This window comes from Callorhinus ursinus, unplaced genomic scaffold (assembly GCF_003265705.2).
Source record: "Callorhinus ursinus isolate GAN/ISIS: 27379988/994484 unplaced genomic scaffold, GSC_fseal_2.0 scaffold37, whole genome shotgun sequence".
Taxonomy (NCBI): Eukaryota; Metazoa; Chordata; class Mammalia; order Carnivora; family Otariidae; genus Callorhinus; species Callorhinus ursinus.
The window spans coordinates 1,960,935-1,974,389 of NW_027397099.1; the positions used below are offsets into that span (position 1 = coordinate 1,960,935).

The window sequence follows — 13,455 nt, forward strand, 5'->3', positions numbered from 1 at the left end:
GATAAAGAAGATGTGGTATATATACACAATGGAATATTATTCAGCCATAAAAGGAATGAAATCCTGCTATTTGCAATGACATGGATGGAGCTAGAGATTATAACTCTTTTTTTATTTTATTTATTTATTTATTTATTTATTTATTTACTTACTTATTTTTTTATTTTACAGAGAGAGAGAGTTAGCAAGAGCAGAAACACAAGCAGGGAAAGTGGGAGAGGGAGAAGCATACTCCCCGCTGAGCAGGGAGCCCGATATGGGGCTCGATCCCAGAACCCTGGGACCATGACCCTAGCCAAAGGCAGATGCTTAACGACTGAGCCACCCAGGAGCCCCTATAGCTCTTTTTTATTTTAAATCAGAGGACTTGCCTTCCAAGACTGGAAGCTGAGCAATACACAAGGTGTGGTTCAGACAAATAATTTCAACAAGGAAAATCAGAGCTAAATTATGTCTGAAATATAAAATCTTTAAAAAAGAGTTTCATGGGGTCAGAAATGCCTACAAGGTAAAAAGAATAAAAACAATTTCTCTTTACTTCATACTGAAAGAAGAGAGAACAAAGAAAATTAATGTCTAGGGTGCCTGGGTGGCTCAGTTGGTTAAGTGACTGCCTTCGGCTCAGGTCATGATCCTGGAGTCCCGGGATCGAGTCCCACATCGGGCTCCCTGCTCAGCAGGGAGTCTGCTTCTCCCTCTGACCCTCTTCCCTCTCGTGCTCTCTATCTCTCATTCTCTCTCTCAAGTAAATAAATAAAATCTTTAAAAAAAAAGAAAATTAATGTCTAAGGCTCCTTAGCTTCTATTTATTTGACTTTTCTAGATTTATATATACAAAGTTTTGAGATTTTTATACTATTTTCAACAAGAGAGTAAACTGTTTTCACTACATATAAATTAAATATTGAAGCATGCGTCTAAATTACTGTACATTAAAGACTTTCAGATTTGTCCAGCTTATAAAAATGTTCCTTGCAGTCTTACTTTGGTATTGTTAAGAGGTTGATAAAAGACTACAGGCCTAGTTCTCATGAGTTCAGCATAAAAACACAACAACTGTCAGCTAAATGACTGTAAATATGCCCCCTGGCCTTAAAAAACTTCACAAAGATTATTGTACCATTCAAAAAGCCCATGCAGAAATCTACTCTACCACTACTGGTAGTAGTAGCATTCCAGATTCAGTTTCCCTTTCTGTACTCATCTGACTTTCAGGAGGAAGGCATGAGAAACAAGGGTCTGGGGATCTCATAGGAAAGGGCCCCAGTGCAGATGTTCGCAACGGCAATGCCCTGAGGGGATCACCAGTTCCTGCTGAAGTCCCACCTATTCTGCCGCGGGTGCCTTTCTTGACATCCTTAGGAAATCCAACACTGACCAAGTCTGTTAGGGCTTCAGCCTGAGGCAAGAGGGTAAGAATCACATTGGGTTCTCAGTTGATCACACATTTGTTTATTGCATCCCTACTACCTGCCAAACATTCTTGGAAGCACAGGGGAAGAAATGGTGAGCAAAGAGACATGGGTCCTGCCCTCATGCAGCTTAGACCCAAGTGTAAGTCAGTGACAGTTAAAGCAGCCTTCGAGCCTCTGGCCCACAAGCTTCTTTCTCTTTCAATGACTACGTTTTGAGTGCCTATGAGGTCAGACCCTGTGGTACATCAATGATCAAGAGCTACACATAAATATGCATAGACAGATCTACAGGAAAGTTTATCAAACTTCAGCAGTGGTAAACTCTGGATTCATTCATTCGTTTGACAGAATCTACTGACCACTTAATGTAAGGTTGGCACAGTACCAGGGATGCTGCAGTGAACAAGACAGACAAAAGTCCCTGTCCACATACAACTGATATTCCAGGGGAAGAAACAGATATAAACAAGATCACTAAGTTAACCGTACAGTATGTTAGATAGAGATAAGAGCAGTAGGAAAAAAAAACATAAAGCAGAGAAGAGGGAAGAGGTTGACATTTCAGAGAAGGTAGCTGGGAAGGGACTCAGGGAAGAGAACATGTAAGTGCAGACCTGAAGGAAGTAAGGGAGGGACGGGGCAGATAGCTAGAGAACACAGAGTACTGGAAGTACAAAGGTCCTGAGGTAGGAACTAGCATGTGTGTTTGAAGAAGCCCGAGGAGGCCAGTGTGGTTGGGGCAGAGTAAATAAGAGGGGAGAGTAGAGAGAATGAGGCCAGAGGGAAGAGGTGAGAGGGCCTGTGGGCCACCTTCTTGGTCAGAGGAAAGCTGCTGCCTGTTATTCTAAGTGAAATAAAAAGCCAGTGGAAGGGGGCCTCTGGGTGGCTCGGTGGGTTAAGCGTCGGATTTCAGCTCAGGTCACGATCTCAGGGTCCAGGGATTGAGCCCCACCCCAAGTCCCGCCCAGCAGGGAGTCTGCTTCTTCTCCCTCTGTTCCTCCCCTCCAGCTTGTGTGTGTGCTCTCTCTCAAATATGTAATTTTTTTTTTTAAGCCACTGGAAGGCTTTTAAAAGCAGAGGAGTGACATGATCTGACTTAGGTACTAACCGGTCTCTGACTGCTGTATTGAACATCAGTTAATGGGGAAGAGGAGTACAAGCAGGAAAACCAGTTAAGAGGCTATTGCAGTCATCCGGGCAAGAGATTGCTGTAGATTAGACCAGTGTGCTGTCAGTGGAGGTGGTGGGAAGTGACAGGATTCTGGATATATTTAGAAGGTAGAGTGGTTACGCCACAGATTTGCTGAAGATTGGATGGGGGCTAGGCATTTCGAGAAGGGGTGGAATCAAGGAAAATATCAAGATTTTGCCCTCGCATAGAATTGCTGTCAACTATAGAACGAGTAAGTCCTTGAAAGGGGTAGGAGCACTTTTGGACATGTTAAGTTTGAGATGCCTCTGAAACACCCAGGTGAAGATATCAAGAAGGTGGGCGGATATATCAGCCTGGAGTTTGTATCAGCCTAGAGGTCTTAGCTAGTGATATACATGTGGAAGTCCTCAACATAAAGATGGGATTGAAAACCATGAGGTACAATGAAATCATCTAAAGAAGAGAGAAGGAAGAGGAAAAGTCTAGAGACTGAGCCCTTGGGTACATCTCTAGTGGCATTTCATGCGGCTTTTACTTCTTCAAAGTCCCTTTCTGTATTGTCTAAATTTTTACAAAGTGTCTTTTTTCAACAAACCATAGAACTCTTTGTAAGAGCGGAAAAAAAAAAAGAGTAAAAGAGTCCCTGTCAGGAAACCATCAGGAGCAAAGCATCAGAGAAATGTGCCCCTTGACCACAATCCAACATGGTACATGCCACCTCAGCAATTCAAAGGCATTAGGGGGATATCCCTCTTGCCCTAAAACATTCCATGACTACCTTTTGGAAGCTTAAACGACCCTCAGTGAAGATGAAAAGCAAAACTTGATTACATTGGCTATGTGCCAGGCACTGCATTTGACTTCCTTATTCATATTCACTCATTGAATCATCTCAACGAACTTATGAGACTTGGTAATAATTATTAACTATTATTATCCCCCTTCTTAAGGTTCAGAGGACTGAGTCTTTGAAAGGGTAATGCCTAAGGTCTCAGGGTTAATAAATGGTGAATTCAGGATCTGAATATGGGCCATTTCACTTTTGAACTCATACTCTTAACCAATACCAAAAGAGAGTGCCTTATACCTTAGGATCTTGCAGCCTTTACTCCAAGAACTCTTTACTAAAATGCAAATTATCTCTGGGATAAAACAGACCTTAAGAACTAAAAATGTTTAATACACTTCTTAGTGTGTGTGTGTTTTGTTTTTTGTTTTTTTACACACTTATAACACTTTAGATCTTCATCTTCGTTTTCTACTCTGTTGTTACCCGCTTAGAAGGGTCATGTGACAGCAGAAGTCAAGCTCTGTTAAGAAAAGTATGTGGGCGGAGAAAAGGTACAAATGTCACCTGCGTTACAATCCTGCCAGTTACTCTGGAAGCCACATTCTTAAGCAGAATAAAAGTCTTCTGGTGCACAATAAAAATCTCAGCTTTAAGTCAAGTCTCCCTTCTTGAAAGTACTCACCATAATGGTTGCCTTGGATTTATATGGCACATTATAGTTCTTAGCAATTTCTATTAGGTACTGTTCTACTAGAACCTGGGGTAGAGCGTTCACATTTAATTTACACATTAACTGCAAGATAAAGAACATAACAGATTTGGTCACACGCATATCTACAAACTCAGAAATAAAAAGAGTTTAGTTTATATCATAAGGCAGCCCTCTCCTGGGATGAAAGAACCTCAAGCCAAGTAAAATAAGAGGAAGAAAATAAACAAAAGAAAAAATACTTTGAATCGAGCATTCTGATTTTATAAGTGTTTGAATTATGTCAGAGGTGATATTCAACACACTCAACAACCAGTACAGCAAGGCACCATCCAAACAGAATGGACACCCTGAATGTTGAGAGTGTCTACCAGCATGAAACAACACTGCAGCTAGATCTCTGTGTCTCAGCTGATTGTCAGTCCTGAAATAAATGTGTGGTCATGATGTAAGATATTCAAAAGTTGAAGCTTCTAAGTTTATTAACTTCCTTTATATTACTAGGCGAGTTTCATTTAGGAAAATGTATGCTTTCTTCATAAAAAACCATCTCAGCTTGCTTGAGGCTAGTTTTTTGATAAGCATCTGAATTCCCTAGTCCAAAATCTTTATCCAAGTTGCTCTTCCTACAATGCAAAACATATTTCTAAACATCTTTCAGTCTGCACAAAATTATGTGCTCTGAGTTTTCTCATATTTGCTTTTCTTGGACTTCTTAGCTTAGAAAAATGTGTGTCTCTGGAAGGGTACTACCTGAGAGCTGACAGTTCCAATCTCGTTGGTTCGGCACAGTTGGCCATATACTTGGCTGTACTTTGCATACAGCTGATTAGATACCTGGAGCAAACCATCACCAAGAAAGAAATAGAGGCAAAATTCATCAAGTTATGGCAAATTTGCTTGAGATGAAGAACCACCAAAAGAGCAGAAATCACTTTTATCTTACCTCATTGGAATTATATTCTTTTAGCATCTAAACAACAGCAATAGCAACAGAACAGTGCTTTGCTTTGTTTTTAAATATCTGATAAACATGAAACTTAAAAACTCTAATCCTAAACACCTTATAAATTATGATTCCTATCTCCATACAAATAAATCCAATTTCAAATTTTGCTTTATTATTTTTTTAGGTACGGTTTATTTATTTGTTTCTACCATTGCCATTAAAAGGAAACTATCTTTTCACTTAAAGACTATCAGGAGAAAATACTTTTATGGCTGTCTTTAAGAGAAGAAAGGATTCCTCGAACTAATCCCACAATTCCAAACAAGTAGCACTAGTGATACCCTCACCTACAGTCATGGCACAGGTACTCAGGTACCTGGGACTGGAGGCAAGGAGCTGCCCAGATTAGTGTAGATACAGATTCGGTGAGACCAGAATCCAGTTCCCTAAGACAAACACAAAGTTACGCAACACAGGGTTTTATGTTTCTTCCCCCAACTCCTGCCCCCACTTCAAAGGTAGCCCATGGGGGTGCCTGGGTGCCTCAGTCGGTTAAGCATCTGCCTTCAGCTCAGGTCATGATCCCTGAGGGGATGTGGGATCGAGCTTCTCCCTCTGCCCCTTCCCCCTGCTCCTGCCCTCTCTCTCTCTCTTTCTCTCTCTCAAATAAATAAATAAAATCTTAAAAAAAAAAGAAAAAAGATAGGGGCACCTGGGTGGCTCAGTCAGTTAAGCGTCTGCCTTCGGCTCAGGTCATGATCCCTGGGTTCTGGGATACAGCCCTGCACTGGGCTCCTTGCTCAGCGTAGAGCCTGCTTCTCTCTTTGCCTGCTGCTCCCCCTGCTTGTGTTCTCTCTCTCTGACAAATAAATAAAATATTTTGTTTTAAATATTTTATTTATTTGACAGAGAGAGACACAGCGAGAGAGGGAACACAAGCAGGGGGAGTGGGAGAGGGAGAAGCAGGCTTCCCGCAGAGTAGGGAGCCTGACATGGGGCTCGATCCCAGGACCCTGGGACCACGGAGCCACCCAGGCACCCCTAAATAAAATCTTTTAATAAATAAATAAATAAATACATAAATAAATAAATAAATAAATAAATAAATAAATAAGGTAGCCCATGGACAATGTTCAAAATATAATGTAAAATAATTCTTCTTAACTGAAATTAGATATATGTATATATAGGTATATATAACTATATACACACACACACGTATGTGTTTATACAACATAGATAAATACAGAAATACATATATAGACTGAAAGAAATATACCAAAATTCTTAGCTCCAGATTTGGTGATTATGGATTCTTTTTCTGTCTGTATTTCCTCACTTTTTTACAAGCTCAGGGGGAAAAAAGACAACCATATGGTTCTAAAAATGGCTCTTTGGACTGACCTAGTCTCTTTGAACAGCACTACTTCTTCCTATAAAAATTAGAGACAAAGTCCTTTGGCATAGTCCCAACAAGTTGAAGCCCACCCTCTCCCTCACAGGGAGGCAGGGATGCCTTCTCACCCCTTTGAGCCTAAGAAATGGTACAAGTTCCATAGGTCTTACTCTGTGGCCTGGATCAAGCTAAACCAAGCCAGCAGCAGATCACAACACAGCTCCAGGATCTCCATGGCCTCCACAAGGTAGTCTTCTCGGATAATGTGCTCCACTCAGATCCAAGCTCGTTCATCTTTCCCAGCCGTCAGATGGTCAGCAATCTCTTTCCTCGCTTTCTGGGCCTGCTCGGCTGCAGCACGAACCACGTGTATAGAGAAGTGCATGTACAAAGTGGAATTCATTGAATAAAAAAGGCAGGTTATATGATAGGGTGAAACAGTGTTTTCATAAAAAACAAATAAAAAATATACACCATATATGCATATATAAAGTTATTAGTGTTTTGCACTAGGTCAGTCAACAACACCAACATCACCTGGGAACCTGTTGGAAATGCAGATTCTTGGAGCCTACCCCAGAAATACTGAATCAGAAACTCTGAAAGTGAGCCCAGCAATCTGTGTTTGAACAAGCCCTCCAATTCTGACACGTGTTGAAGGCTAAGGACCACTGCTCTAGGGGGTGCTTTGACGAGCAGTCTTTGTTTTATCCTTTCGGGTTGCCTTGCTTTTCTAAAATGTCCCATAGTGAACATTTATTTTTTTTGTAATAAAAAGATTATTTAAAGATTTTATTTATTTATTTGAGAGAGAGAGAGCACAAGCAGGGGTAGGGGCAAAGGGACAAGCAGATTCCCCATTGAGTGCAGAGTCCCAAGTGGGGCTCAATCCCAGGACCCTGAGATCATGACCTTAGCCGAAGTCAGAGGCTTAACTGACTGAGCCACCCAGGCGCCCCCATAAGAAAAAGATTATTTAAAAAAGAAGAATGCATGAAGTGCTTTGCATTTAAAAAACTGTCCTCAGGGACGCCTGGCTGGTTCAGTCGGTGGATCATGACACTCCTCATCTCAGGATTTTGGGTTCAAGCCCCATGTTGGGTGTAGAGATTACTTAAAAATAAAATCTTAAAAAATAAATAAAAAAATAAGAAACTTTTCATATATACAGTTCCATTTGATCCCTGTAACACTTGTGTGAGGTTCATATTGTTATTTGCATTTCACAGTGGAGAAAATTGAAATACTGAGAGGTTAAATTGCTTGCCCATGGTCACATGACTAGGAGTGACTGAATTAGAACAAGGCCAAATCTTCAGACTGCAAGTTCCTATGCTTTTTCACCATAGTATGCCAATAAAATGAACAAGTAGAGTCATGCTGGGGAGGTAACAAATGTAACCTGTCCCAGGCCAATCCACTGAGATAAATCTTACCACCTTGTTTTATCAACTGATGACTGAGCCTGGGGAAAGAGGCGTTTCACAAGTCAGGAAAACCTGAGCCTCCAAACTATGTAACCCGTCTGTTCACCGAGTTATGCTCACCTTCTAATCATGAACAGAGTTACTCTGTCATTGCAAGCAAATCTTGACATGAGACTACTTTTGTATCTGAAGTAAACACAAAGCTCAGGGCTTGAAAGATTGCTTAGCCAAGTCCAAAGTAGGAAAATGTTCTCTGCCCTAGATATCACAGGGAAAAGAAATTACAGTAGAACTGGACTTGTTTCAGATAAATAGTGAACTGTTGTTACACCACTACTAATATTGGCAAACATTTATTGTGTGCCCAGGTTTGTGTTACAAATAGAACTCTGGAGTGATAGAAAGTCAAGATTACTGTCTCCCTTTAAAGAAGACTAAGTTTAGGTAAGACAGAGCTAATTTGCTTTACTTACCTCAAATCACTCCAGCATTCCAAGTTTACATTTCATTTGTAAAAAGAGGATATAATTTATCTGGATAATTATACGTGCCACTGAATTGCCAGGATCAAATAAAAGGACACTTGGGCATGCAGTATAAAATTTACAAGTTCTGGGGCACCTGGGTGGCTCAGTCATTAAGCATTTGTCTTTGGCTCAGGTCATGATCCCAGGGTCCTGGGATCGAGCCCCGCATCGGGCTCCCTGCTCAGCGGGGAGCCTGCTTCTCCCTCTCCCACTCCCCCTGCTTGTGTTCCCTCTCTTGCTGTGTCTCTCTCTATCAAATGAATAAATAAAATCTTAAAACAAAAATAATAATAAAATAATAAAATAAAATTCACAAGCTCTGCGTATACCACCAATGTCATCATCATGGTTCATAACAATGATGGGTACCATTGGGTTTGCCTAAATTTTATTTGTTTAAGGTATTTTTCTTAGGCCCTAATATTCTAAAGAATGCCCAAAAATCAATTTGGAAGTTAAAGTAATAGCTGCCTCTCCACCGACAGATCACAGTAATTCAAGAGTAAATAGTGCTATTTATGGGGCACTCAGAAAACTGCACACACAAGCAATACTTATTTTACCTGAACCCCCCTCATAATCAGAGATCATCGGTTTTTCAGTTTTTTGAGGGGTTAATGGCTCATGTGACCCACTGAAATGAGGAAAGAGCAAGAGGCAACAGAAAATAGGTTGGATTTAAAGAAAGAAGACAACACTTGTCAGCTACTACCCTAGCTCATGGGTATAACACTCACTACTTGAGCTGTCACCTGATAGAAGAAATAGCTTTTTTTTTTTTTTTTGGTGTGTTCAAAAACACATAAGGAAGGGACGCCTGGGTGGCTCAGTTGGTTGAGCGACTGCCTTCGGCTCAGGTCATGATCCTGGAGTCCCAGGATCGAGTCCCACATCGGGCTCCCTGCTCAGCGGGGAGTCTGCTTCTCTCTCTGACCCTCTTCCCTCTCATGATCTCTATCTCTCATTCTCTCTCTCTCAAATAAATAAATAAAATCTTTAAAAAAAAAAAAACACATAAGGAAGCCCTTCCAGAAAAATTTGCCCAGCAGCTCAAATTTAATAGCAACTGCCCATTTGAAAAGGCCTGACTAGATAAAGTTCTCTGATTTGGTGAAGAAGAGTCCAGTAATCTGGACATTGTTTTATATTTTAAGTCTTTGGAAACTTTTTTTTTAATTAAACTTTTTATTTTGAGATCATTGTAGATTCACGTGCAGTTTGTGAGAAGTAATACAGAAAGATCCAGGGTTCCCTTTACTTAGTTTCATGCAGGGATCACATCTTACAAAATCAAAATACTGATATTGATACCATCAAGATACAGAACAGTCTTTGCAAACTTTTAAGTGATTTGATCACTATAATCATCATTCCCACAAGTCAGGCACATTCCTTTGAACTCCAAAATTGCTAAGTAACGTCTTGGGAGATCTCTGGGGTGGGGGAGGGTAGAGCTCAGTGATGAGAGGCAGCTTATTGTGCTGTCTGGAGTGTTTACTCACTTTTCCTTTTTTCCAGGAGTTTTAGGTGATTGACAACCAGTTGCAGGTTGACCTGAAGACGATCAGCTTGGAAGGCAGAGATGAACATGATTTCACCACAAGGCACAGCAGCTTGCAAATCACCTTGATGAGCCAGTTTTGCAGAGCAAGAGTTATCAATGTCATGGGGGCATTAATTTAGCCACATCTACTTTATTCATTCACTAGGCCCCAGTAAGGAATTCCTGGCTGCTCAGCAATGGCCTAAATGTATTTCCTTCTCTGTGGCCCAATTCCCCAGATAGGACTCTTCCAATTCAAATAAGGGTTAGGTTTCCTTCAGTTTATTCCAATCGTCAGTGTTCTGACTCCAACTTTTCAGAGTTCTGCAGGAAGTTTCTGATAAAAATGAAAGCCTTTGGCAAGTGTCTGTGGAAGCAGACAACAGATCGAGATTCCCATCCCCAAAGGATGTATTAGTCACTTATGGAGAAATTCCAAGACCTCCTTGTAAATAAAATATTAATGAATTTGAAAGGGAGATCCCCACTGGACTTTGGAGAGGGCACAGAACATTAAAAGCAGGTGGAAATAAGGACACAGAATTGTTCAGAAAAGTAGATAGAACAGAAGCTTGAAAACTGCACCTTTCTACATTTGGACATCTAGAAAAGTTTTTGAAAAATAATCTAATACCAGGCACCAACCCATGTCTTGGGAAAGCTAAATCTGCCAAGTATTCCTAGAATTTCAAACTATACTTGAGATTGTTGTTTCTGCCATTGGCATACAAAGATAAAGTTCTCCCCTACAATGACACCTTTACGTGCTAAGCAATGCAAGCAAAAAGACATGACAGTATGAAAAAAAACCACCTATTCCTCTTGTTATGACACACATGGTTCCCCAAATTACCAGCACTTCTCTCTGGTTTGATCCCTTAACGTCAAAAAAGAGTTGGGATAGTTGTCGGAACGTCCCCTGCCTGTATGACGGGTCTAGAAAAATCACCAATGAGGAACTAGGCAACACAGAGAGCTGGTTTGAAACTCGTGCCTGATTAGGGAGAAGAAGAACCAGCTCAGCAGGGTTTTGTGGTCATTGTTGTTTTCCTCTCAACAGAGTAGGTCAAACTCTCCCATCACACAAATTCAATCTACACACATCAAAGGAATTCAGTGGGAATCCAACAAAAGAGAAGAGGTAGACAAAACAGATGGAAGTATAACTTTTAAGTCCCAAAATGTCTCAAATACCTTTAAAAATCTTCTTTTGTGGGGCAGGGAAATTTTTTTTAAATGAAAGAAATCTCCTTTCACTTTATCAGTTCTTAAAACTCCATGGAAATTAAACAAACAAATCTGGTGAAAGAAAATGAAGGAATTTTCCAATGAGAGAGACTGAAAAAGGTAACAAACAGGCAAAACTAGGTAAGAATAGAAATAAGGAAATGGGAGCAAAAAAATTAGCAAGGAGAGTCTCCCAGTTTGAGATATCTTTGTGAAATTTCATTCAACAACTATTTATTGAGCCAGTTACAATGAATACGACCCTGGGTTTAGTTATTATAAATAACTTACATAGGGAATTATCCAGGTTCCAGAGAATAATACAGATTTTTGGAGAAATGAGGTAACTTTTAGTTATTTTAGTGTCTTAAATCTAAAAGCTATGTTACTTATTACTAATACTCCTTTCAAACTGTCACTATGGAGCTTCCTACATCAATATGCACAATCAAAGAAATGAAGATTGCTTGGAGTAGAGTTCTAGAAGAGAATACAGCAGAGATATGACCCACTCTTTTGGGACTGCCGAAAAGAGAACCTGGTTTTGGTTCCTACCAAACCAGGAAATCAGACACGCCTTTGCACTATGTAATCATGTTAATGGCTGGTAGCCAAAAAATTCTTTTTGCTTGCATCTACCTGTGTCTGCTCTCTCAGTTTTGTCTGAAACACCAGCTCTCTGAGAGCGTATCTTAGTCTAAGAGGCAATGGGTATCCTGGATGATCCAAGGGTTTCTATCTTGGCAGAGATGTTTTTTTTTTTTTAATTTATTGATTTGGAAAAAATTAGCAAAGACAGCAGTATTTATAACATTTTGATTTAAAAAAAGAGTACGGGGTGCCTGGGTGGCTCAGTTGGTGAAGCATCTACCTTATGATCCCAGGGTCCTGGGATTGAGTCTGGCATCGGGCTCCCTGCTCAGCGGGGAGCCTGCTTCTTCCTTTCCTGCTCCTCCTGCTTGTGCTCTCTCTCTCTCTGTCAAATAAATAAATAAAATCTTTAAAAATAAATAAATAAATAGTATAGGCTTATCTGTCTATCTTTGCAGTTTTTTTTTAATCTTGATAGTTTTAATGCCAATTTAGTGAGCTAAGCAATGGATTAGAAGCCAGAAAGCCAGTTAGTGCTAAAACAGAATCACTGTGTGACCACAGGACTTCCTCCTTGGCCAGACTGAGAGCGAAGACGACTGTCATGAATAATACTAATATCCTCGAAGCACAGCCCTCTGCTGATTTAGATGGCTACAGATCAGTAGCTTCACTGTTTCACACACTGGTGCAAGGTGTGTGTGTGGTGGCATTCAATGATTTTAATGATCCTTTTTGCCCATCCAGGTGAGAAAATACCAAAATTGAGGTCTATTGATTCCCCAGAAAGAATCTTAGAGACCATATACTTTACTTGTATTTTAACTTACTCATCTTAATATTTCTAAGATAATATTTTCATAAAATGGTTAAGCGTCTGCCTTCAGCTCAGGTCATGATCCCAGGGTCCTGGGATCCAGCCCCACGTGGGGCTCCTGGCTCAGTGGGGAGCCTGCTTCTCCCTCTGCCTCTCTCCCTGCTTGTGCTCTCTCTATCTCTGTGTCTCAAATGAATAAATAAAATCTTTAAAAAAAAAAAAGAAATCCAAACAATAAGTCCCTTTTGTATCTTTTGGTCACCACCCAATGCCACTTTCCTCTCCCGAGATAACCAGTGTTAACTGGTTGTTACACAGCCTTCCATTCGTTTTCTGTACTGATACATAAATATGTCTTTATATGTTACATATGATTTTCACATTAATACATGATATCACACTGTACATATTTGCTTAATTTTCACTTAAAATGCTTATAGAGAGCTCTTTAATCTACGTTTTACTCCCACCCCTTCATCTAATTTAAGTTCCTCATTTTGCAGAAGTGGAAACCTAAGTCTAAAGTAGTAAAATGATTTTTCTAAGGCCAGAGTAGGGACCAGAGCCCAGCCAGTATTTTTAAAATCAAACAAAAATCAATTGTTATTTAGTGAACAGAGTTTGCAGAAAGTGAAAGGGGAAAAATCCACTCAGATCCAATCTCTCTAATAGTTAAACTTATTTTTTCCCTCAGTTTAGCTTGTTTCTGACTGTATGCAGAACTCCTTTTTTTTACATAGTTGTAATCAAACCACAAATTCGACTGGTGTTCACTTTTTCACTTATGGTTAATCAGATGTTCATGTTACTATGAAGTTGACTAGTTAACTGGCAATGAATGGTGATCTAATATTTGATCGAATAGTCAAGTCCTCTTCCCACTAAACTAAGCTCTTCCCACTCTACTGAAC

The 13,455-nt window shown here is 40.1% G+C and overlaps 1 protein-coding gene and 1 pseudogene across 2 annotated transcripts in view; one reads left to right on the top strand and one right to left on the bottom strand.

Annotated features, from left to right (window-relative positions):
• Positions 1 to 13,455, top strand: part of CHST4 (carbohydrate sulfotransferase 4) — a 330,552-nt gene that overhangs the window by 261,595 nt on the left and 55,502 nt on the right. The gene's annotated exons all lie outside the window — the stretch shown is intronic.
• LOC112836886 (IST1 homolog) lies at positions 925 to 11,588 on the bottom strand (annotated as a pseudogene).